At 47.5% G+C, this 9,098-nt stretch overlaps 1 pseudogene; it reads right to left on the bottom strand.

Annotated features, from left to right (window-relative positions):
• Nucleotides 1-4,822: 4,822 nt before the first annotated feature.
• The window catches only part of LOC149359984 (uncharacterized), a 28,322-nt pseudogene continuing 24,046 nt past the window's right edge, over nt 4,823-9,098 (bottom strand).

Raw genomic sequence — 9,098 nt, 5'->3', positions numbered from 1 at the left:
ACTGCACCAAAATCAATCGCGAACGGTGGTGCAGGGGGCGCCGTGAATCGAGCGCTTTGGTGCAGCGCACCGTGAACCGGTTCCGGCGGTGCAGGGAACCACGGCTGAATCGAATGCAGCTATAAGCATATTCGTGTTTAGAGTGTAGGGTTACAAACAGGTTTGGTCATGAGTGATTGAACACCGTAATCACCTTGGTCCAATGAAACTACCATATTTCTTTGTGTAACTTGCGCACCCTTAACTTCTTGACCGGATTTAAAAAAAAAAAAACTTTTACTCGCATATTCTGTGTTCCCTGCTGCACAAGCGCACTGGCGTGCACGCAGGTGCACGCAGGGCAAGATTGGGAAGATCGGTGTAACTGCAAAAGGGGAGTCAGTGGTGTCAAAAAGAAGTCGGTGATTTATTTGTAAAATGCTTTCGGTAAGGAAAAAGTCCATTGTGCACTGTTCATTGAGCTCACCTGTGCTGGCGGTCGCTTTTCCTTACAGATGACTGCAAGAGCAAACTTCCGGTAACTTCCGGAGCTTGCGTCACGCCAGAATCTAAAACTGCCGAAGTGTTGGCTATTCAGTTTGCTGCTGCTGCTCAGCCGGGCTACATGCGAAGGCGCAGTTTTATCGCCTTATATCTGCATTTGCATCAGACCCCTATCTTTGTGATTGTATCGTTCTATGTTAACTGCTTTGAGCTGCACACATGCCATCACATGGGGAACTACATGACATGGGATGGGGTCTGATCAGGAAATCGGGAGGGGGGGGGGGGGGGCAGAACCAATCACTGGGACGAATTGTTTGGATTGGTTTGGTTTATTGGTGTTTAATGTCCCAAAGCAACTCAAGCTATGAGGGCCACACTACGTAGTGAAGGGCTCCGGAAATTTCGACCACCTGGGTTCTTAAACTTGCACTGCGAATTGTTCGACTGAGCATTGGAGGCTTTGGGCTGCTTATAGCGATCCCTACGACAGAGAGCGTCACGAAGCCGCGTTGGATAGAGATTAGTTGCGAAAGCGGCCTCGTCTAGTTGATGAAGCTGACAAAGAACGGGAGGTACGTTTGGAGAAGCAGTGGCACAGACATCAAGAGTATCTCAAGCAGCAAAGGGCAGCAGATGCTGCCAATGTCTCGTCGTCAACATCGGCCACTGGTTCGGCTGCCTTTCGCTCCGTATAACCCGACTCAGCCGAGTAGAGCCACACCATTTTGCATTTCGCTTCCATCTCAACACCACTGCCAGGCCCTATGAAAATGAAAATTGGTTTTGAGGAAAGGAAATGGTGTAATTTCAACCACCTGGGCATCTTTCACGTGCACTGACATCCCACACAGGACATGAAAGTGGGTTCTGCATAGAACGCCAGTGCACTTTGATGCATTGAACAGAACACTGGTTGTGTTTGATGCAACGCCCGGTCGCGTGCAGCCAAAGCTCCCGGCCGGGCAAGGTAATAATGAAACATTGAAACCAGCGTTGTGTCTTATCACCGGAGCTATCGCTCCACATTCCTTTCAGCAGCGTTGAACCCTTTAGGTGGTAGCTCAGTGATTATGGAAATCAGCTGCTGACGCTAAAGGAGCTGGTTCGATCCCGACCGCAGTGGTCGAGAGGCCCGTGTACTGTGCGATGTGAGTGCACACTAAAGAACCCCAGGTGGTTGAAATTTCCTTAGCCCTTCACTACGACATCCCTCATAGCCTGAGTCACATTGGGACATTAAGCCCCCATAAACAAAACCATATTTTTTTTTTTTTTTTTAAGTTTCACATCCATCAAAATGTGGCCGCCACGGCCGGGTTCGAACCCGGGAACTCCGGCTCAGCAGAAAACTTTTCAGTGTTCATGGGTTTGTTCTCGTGTTTGTTTTTACACTAAATTGCTTGTGTTGTGGTGGGACTTGTGATAGACTGGGCGCCGCCTTTCATGTTAGTGACAGCCTCGCAGTTGTAGTACAAAGGCCGCTGGCCTTGACTCAGCAGCGCATGTGGTGTCATGGAACGGCAGGAGTCGGTGTGACATTTAAAGTTGGGAGACTGTGCCCGAAAACAAATGCAGAGGACACAAGATGTAGAACGTAAAACTTATCTGAGGCAATTATTCATTGTAGACTTAGTAACTAAACAGTTGCTAGCTCACTCAAGTGCTTTATTGTGACTCGCTTTGTTTCTGTGCCTACGTCCTGAGTCCTTTGTGTCCAGTGTTGCGCAGTCTTTCGGCTTCAGGTATGGTGGTCCGCGATACACACTTGTCATCGGCTATCTTTATTTACTTTTTTTTTGGCAACCCGCTGTCACTTGCAGACAATTCCATACAGGCTCTTGCCCAAACCTACATATACCCTACGATATAAACGGACAAATGTCCCTGGTGTGACAAAAAATCCACACTATATCATATCACGTGGGCCAGCCAAAACATAGGCGTGGTCCCCAAAATATACAAGATCTGAGTGCGGAGAAATTTGCAACTCTACTGTCCAGCGACCGCTGTCAAGACCAACAAGGTCTGGTACAGCGAGCTCAACGGGCAGCAGTAGCCAGTAGAGCCCTGGACTGAGGGCAATCGACCATTGACTAGAGGTGGACGAGGGCGACAGAGAAGACTCCCGGGGGTAGAACCAAGGAGAGACCATCTCTGAAGATGCCCCAAAACCGCAGAAATGAGAAACACTAGAGTACAATGAAGTGTTTTCTTCCTTCCTTCCTTCGGCAATCCGCGATTCAAAACACGACGGACAAGTAACGGAGAAGCCATGCGCAAAATCCCAAACCCGCAACCTGAGTGATGGGAGGCCGTGCTGTCCGGTTCAAAACTTGGAGGACTATCGACAGCTGGTTCAGCAGGGACAACAAACAGCTAAGGCCGTACGGGCCCTGTACACTAATGGCCCATTCCAGTTTGTGGGCTGCAAAGCTCTTTACTGAATAAAGTTTACCACCACTACCACAGCCTTTACTGACGCTGGGTGGTACTGCAGTTGTGTCTTGCTTCGACTCTCTAGTATCTAGGTACACACTCGTCATGTTGGGAAGACCTTGCATGGCTCTGCACCTGACTCGACCCCCATGTCAGATGCACCTGCTGGCACATTAGCGATGTCGGGAAAAGGCTAGCCATAAGGAGCTTAGAGAAATGTTCGCGCCTGTTTTCGAGCACAAGTTCATGGTTTCAGTCCCAGCCATACTTCGCTGGAAGAGAAATTGAAAAGCGCCTGTTTGCCTAGATCTGGGTGGTCGTAGATTCAACCCAGAGCATTCCATTTTACAGTGTGCCTTGTAACCATCTATTTTTGATTTGTCTCTTGAAAATCTGTTGACCAGCCAATTAAATAATTGGCTGGTCAACAGTCGTCTTATGCTCAGGCGTAAGACGACTTCGCATACCTTCGAATGCCGCACTAAAAATTAAATATATATATTTGCCCCTCACACGTACACAGGTATAGGGGTGCAGGCTCTTGTCTCTTCTTCAGACAAAAACTGAAATACCACATTGTTGACAAAAACGCAGGAAGTAAACTTTATTCATGAGTTAGGTAGTTGCACAGACTATAAAACATAGTTGTAAACATTGCACACAGAAAGTATATACAACAGTCTTGGTTATTTGTAACGAACACAACAAATCTGGCAGCAACACATGCATAAAGCTGCTAGCTGACTAGCATGTATATTATAAAATACATCAGTCTGCAAAGTGATGTCTAGTAGCCATCAATACGCTGCACAAGGAGCACTATCGAATTCGCACGACATAGATGAACCTATTCTTTCTTTTCTTTCCCCTCTTTGATATCAGATGTTGCAAAGAGAGGTTGGTGCGCATCTTGGAATAAGGGTGTGAATAAGATAAAATAAAATGGCGCCGTCACCACAAGAGTCTGTGAACAAGTGCTTCTACCCCCCCTGACAATCACTCAGGAGCCACAGAGTACGTACAACATAAAACGAGTTCTATTTCTAAAAGCAGGAAACAGCGCCTGGGCAAAAAAAAAAAAAAAGACCTACGTAAACCAGCCGCGGTGGCTCAGTGGTTACGGCGCTAGTACCCGGGTTCGAACCCGACCGCGGCGGCCGCGTTTCGATGGAGGCGGAACGCAAAAGGCGCCCGAGTGCTGTGCGATGTCAGTGCACATTAAAGATCCCCAGGTGGTCGAAATTATTCCGGAGACCTCCACTACGGCACCCCTTTCTCTCTTTCAGTCCCGCCTTCCTCCCTTCCCTTATGGTGCGGTTCAGGTGTCCACAGAGACATGTGAGGCGTACTGCGCCATTTAATTTCCTCAAAAACCAAATTGCCAATTTAGACCTAGGTAATTTTGTAATTCCGGTTTGTGATTAGTCAGCTCTCACTTTTGCTGACCGATAGCAATATCTGACGCAATAACGGGCTATACGTGGCGGCCATCTTCTATCTCAAGTACGGTTTCAGTGACCTGTGAATCCGGCTCTCGACGGGCCGCCATCGAAGCAGTAGCCAAAAGAAAGTTTTTTTTTTTTTTGACGGCAGTCTAATTCATCCAAAACTCGGAAGTTAGCTGACTGTCGTGCTGCTCGCGGCGTCCAAATGATATGCCCAGCTCGAAACATAGATATGGTCATGGAGGAAGGATGGATATGGTGGAAGCAGCCAGCTGCGCACTCGTCCCGTCGATGCATAATGTTTCATCTGACAGACGACGCCACCATCTTTTGGTTCCGAATTTCCTAACTGTGGTACTAAAAAACTTCTCACACAAAGTACACATGATATTACGGTAAGTTTCTTCTGGTGAGGATGGCCTTGGTTCTTCAATCCATCCATGCGCCTTGCGGGTCTACGGTTTTTTCTGTGTTGAAGCGCACGCTATTATTTCGGTTAGCTTCTCCAACAAAGCCTTGCCGGCGTCCGAAGCGAGGAAACTTTGTATTGCCTGCGAGAAGGAGAGGAAGAAAGGGGAAAAGGCATTTGTGGCTCCAAGCCCAGCAACGAACAAACAACAAAACACCAAATATCATTGAACATTTCGAGACGTTCAGAGATGGCGTTAGCTTATCGGGTGCTAGCTCCATGGAGGCCATGGCTAGCTCTATATGGGTGTTAGGGTAGCCCCGGTCAACTATCAACACCAGTACCTTCTCGTCAAGTAAGCTGTGCCACTACCATTTTTCCTTTCAAAAGCCGTACTGTATATGCAGAGTGTCCGCGGGAACGCGAGGAAATTTTCAAAATACGCTTTTTGAGGTAAAAAGAGGGCTTTTGCGGAATAGTGATGCCAGCGTTGGCGGGTGTGAGAAAACAGCTGAATCATGTTAACTAGTGAGCCGGTTAGCGAAATTCTGATAATTGACAGATATGCGCATGGTTTCTATTAGAGATTTCTAGGTGACGATTAATAAGAGTCATTAGTTTTTGAAATTTCGGAAACGCACACAGCAGGCGCGCGATTTTCGACTTGCGCGAGGAATGGTCAGAATTTATTGAGCCACAGTACCGAGGGTAATCGCGGTTTAAAAATTAGGCAGTGGCTTAGGGCTGGTTAAGCCTGGATATATATGCGAAAAGCTTCAGATATGCTTGGTTTGACGGCCGCCCACACACTGCCTGCACTGAGGCGGAGGAGGAGACGGAAATCGGCGCGGTTAAAAGTGCCCGCAGGAATGCGGAAAGGAGGGTTGCGGGTTGCGACCTAGGTGGCTTTGTTGCGACGCGGGCAACAAGCGGCTGCAACGAAAGTTGAGGCGACGGCTGCGGTAGCGGCAAGGAGCGACCACCTGCGCGGCGCGTGACGTCACTCGGTTTCGCGCATGCGCATAACTCACCAGTTCGGCTCACGCGAAGCTCGGCTCTGACCCGCGTAGTGAAGCTTTTCGCTTCAATTGGTAAATTGGTTTTGGGGGAAAGGAAATGGCGCAGTATCGGTCTCGCATATCTCGGTGGACGCCTGAACCGCGCCGTAAGGGAAGGGAGGAAGGTGCGGTTTCGAAATTCTTAAAACTGATATGGCTATTACTGATGGCCGGTCAGGTATACATATCTTTAAAAATATGAAAAATTGGTTTTGAGGAAAGGAAATGATCCAATAACTGTCTGACGTGTCTAGGTGGACATCCGAACCGCGCTGTAAGGAAAGGGAGGAAGGTGGAAGTGAAAGAAGGAAGGAACTAAGTGCCTTTCTGTAATAGTTATGAAGTTATCTTCTTAACCGACTTACTAGTTAACATGATCCACCTCTTTTCTGACGTCTGCCAATACTGGTACTACTTTGCCACAAAAGCCACCTTTTTTACCTCAAAAAGCGTAAAATGACCAAGTTTTTCCGCGAACACCCTGTTTGTCGCATGTTACAGCTGGCTTCACCTAACCAGAGACATAAGTCAGTAAACCGGTGAAATAATTCACGATCACTGGCCAAGTTAAACAATGCCAGTTAATGATTAGGAGCCTCTGTGGTCATTAGGACTTCATGCCGAAGATTTTCTGTGAATGGTAAGCTGCATGGACAGACACGGAACGCAATGGGGCGATAATGAGAAATACTACAAAAATATGCAAAGTGTACCGATAACATTCAAAACAAACATACAGACCTCAGGGATCATCATTGTCCATACCCAGAAATTTCGGGCAAGCACATTTTCCAACGGGAAGTTTTTACACGCAATTTCTCCTTATCGTAAGATTCCACTATAACAATCAATATAGCATACGCAGACCTCCCCTCTGTAGGCTTGCATTATTTTGTTATGGCAGTCAACTGCTCGGTCGATACGATTGATGGAAACACGTTCAAAGAAAGATTTTGTTACGGACCATTACCTTCAATATTTCTATTACAGTATCTTACAATTTTTCAATATTCCGAATTTTTGTTCGAGAATGTTGGACATGGCAGGTGACCTCTCCTATCCGTTTTCGTTTATTGGTCGGCATCGTGAGATCGTTTCAGGGCATATTTGCTGGAAATTATTCGAAAACGGCTTGTGGCGCCTTTGGAAAGAGATTTAGCCGCTTTAGAAATGTTAGGTAAGAATGCAACTGCTAGACTTTAGTTTAGAGTACTATCATCTTGAAGCAAATACATACCTTTTGAATTATTTGGGCTATGTCACGATCGCCGGTTCCAGACCCGGACCTGCAAACAGCGACGTAAAGAATACGACATCTAAATTGTCTGTGCTGACCAACAAATTCCATCCGTCAAACGAATCAAATAGGGCATGTTATGTTCTTAAGTTTTAGAATACTTTTCGAAAAACTGGCACGCAGTTCGAATAAGAACTACACTAGATTATTTTGGCGGTTTTTTTCCAAAACAGGGCCTAACACCATGTAGTGCGCGGATTGAATGGTTCAATGCTGCGGCGCTGTCCATTCATGTGACGACGTCGTATGACTTATACATAGCCTCCAAGGTTGGAAGATGCAGCAGGGCTTCAGCAGGCTGAGCAAACCCTGCGTTGATGCGCGTTCTCAGAGGCCATGGCTCATGTGTACTGTCGGGGACAAAAGACATCAGGACTCGCAAAGAGCAATATAGCTGCACAAGTGCCACTTCTTCCGACCACGTACCACCACATTTGATTACCACTTTTAAGATCACATAAACCCAATTTTGATCCCTGTAACTGTGGCCTCAAGCCATTGGCTATTAGCAGGTCTGTGGTTACCGCTTGCTTGTCCTGAACTTTTGTCCCCAATAGTACCTTGCACCATCCTCTGGTATTGAGATGATGATGCTAGTTTATCCGCTGTCGTCATCACTAGCAAAAGAAAGGTAATTTTCTTGTATAGCACGATGGTCATAGATTTAATATACTGACTTCGAGTTGCGTCCGCATAGTGGACATCACTGTTCCGCCTTTAGACAGCTACACTCTAAACACGAATTAGCCTCGCATGGGAGCAAGACGGGGTGAGCTGTCCTCTACCGCACTCCCTATTAGGGGCAGGGTACGATGCCGAAGTCTCGGGGTAGATTTCGGTCACTAAATATGCGGAATACTTACTCTTGTCAACGGAGGCGTGTGTCATCTTCTTTATTAAATATTTTTTTGTAGCTACGCGTTCTAAGACACCCTGACTTAGCTTCAAAGAGTAAGGCACTGCCTCTCGAGTTATCATAGAACAATTGCTTCCTGATCTGCCTTTTCCCGTATCGATATAGTTCTACACTATGCTTCTTTTCATTGAATTAATCTAATCTTTACCTTCCGCGTTACCTTCAGGGTGGCCAGCTGAGGCCACCCTGTCCCCGCAGACTTCCTAATCTCATCCAGCACCATGATTTTTGACGCCACCTGTTACGCCTGAAATGTGCCTCTACGGCCGCATCTGTACTTATCGCCCAGGAGCATCCAATCTCTACCTACTTAACAGTTGACGCACTGAGGGCACATTTCCGGCACATTTCCCGGGTTCCCTCTCACCATCTCGCCAGTCTTCCTATTACCAGGCCGCGCACATCGTTTACAGACATCATTGACGCACATCCCGCCATTCTGCCGTCCCAGTTTACACCCGCCTCTAGACCGTCCACGCCACTTTGGAGCCTGCACAATCCCCGTGTGCTTCTTTCGATACCTGGCATCAGGAAGAAGATAGATTTATCGCCGACAGAACTACAACAAGTCACCCTTGAATATTTACATGAGCACCATGCAAACCGGGTGCACGTTTACACCGACGGCTCAGTGAACCCTATCTCTTCTTCTGGCTCCGTCGTCATACCCGCAAGCACTACAGAAATTAGAGTTAGGACAGGTCACCGCACTTCTTCGACGGGTGCAGAACTCACCGCTCTTCGTGTCGCCATTGAATACATCAGTCAGCAGCGCCCTCAGTGGTGGTCTATTTTCACTGATTCGAAAGCTGCCCTCCAAGGCTTACAAGCTGCTCTTCGCCGTGGAGCCCATGCACAACTGGTCGCTGAAATTCGACAGCTACATCACTCTGCCATCAACAAAGGGCATGACATTGTCTACCAATGGCTACCGGGGCACAGCGGCATAGCAGGTAATCACCGCGCGGATGAGGTCGCGCGAACTGTTCACAACGACGGCGATTTTGTGTCGATCCCCATTTCGAGATCGGATGCAGCGAGCAGGCTTCGC

Source organism: Amblyomma mixtum, chromosome 2 (assembly GCF_055824585.1).
Source record: "Amblyomma mixtum isolate Tamu chromosome 2, ASM5582458v1, whole genome shotgun sequence".
NCBI lineage: Eukaryota > Metazoa > Arthropoda > Arachnida > Ixodida > Ixodidae > Amblyomma > Amblyomma mixtum.
This window is presented reverse-complemented; position numbering and strand designations above follow the sequence as displayed.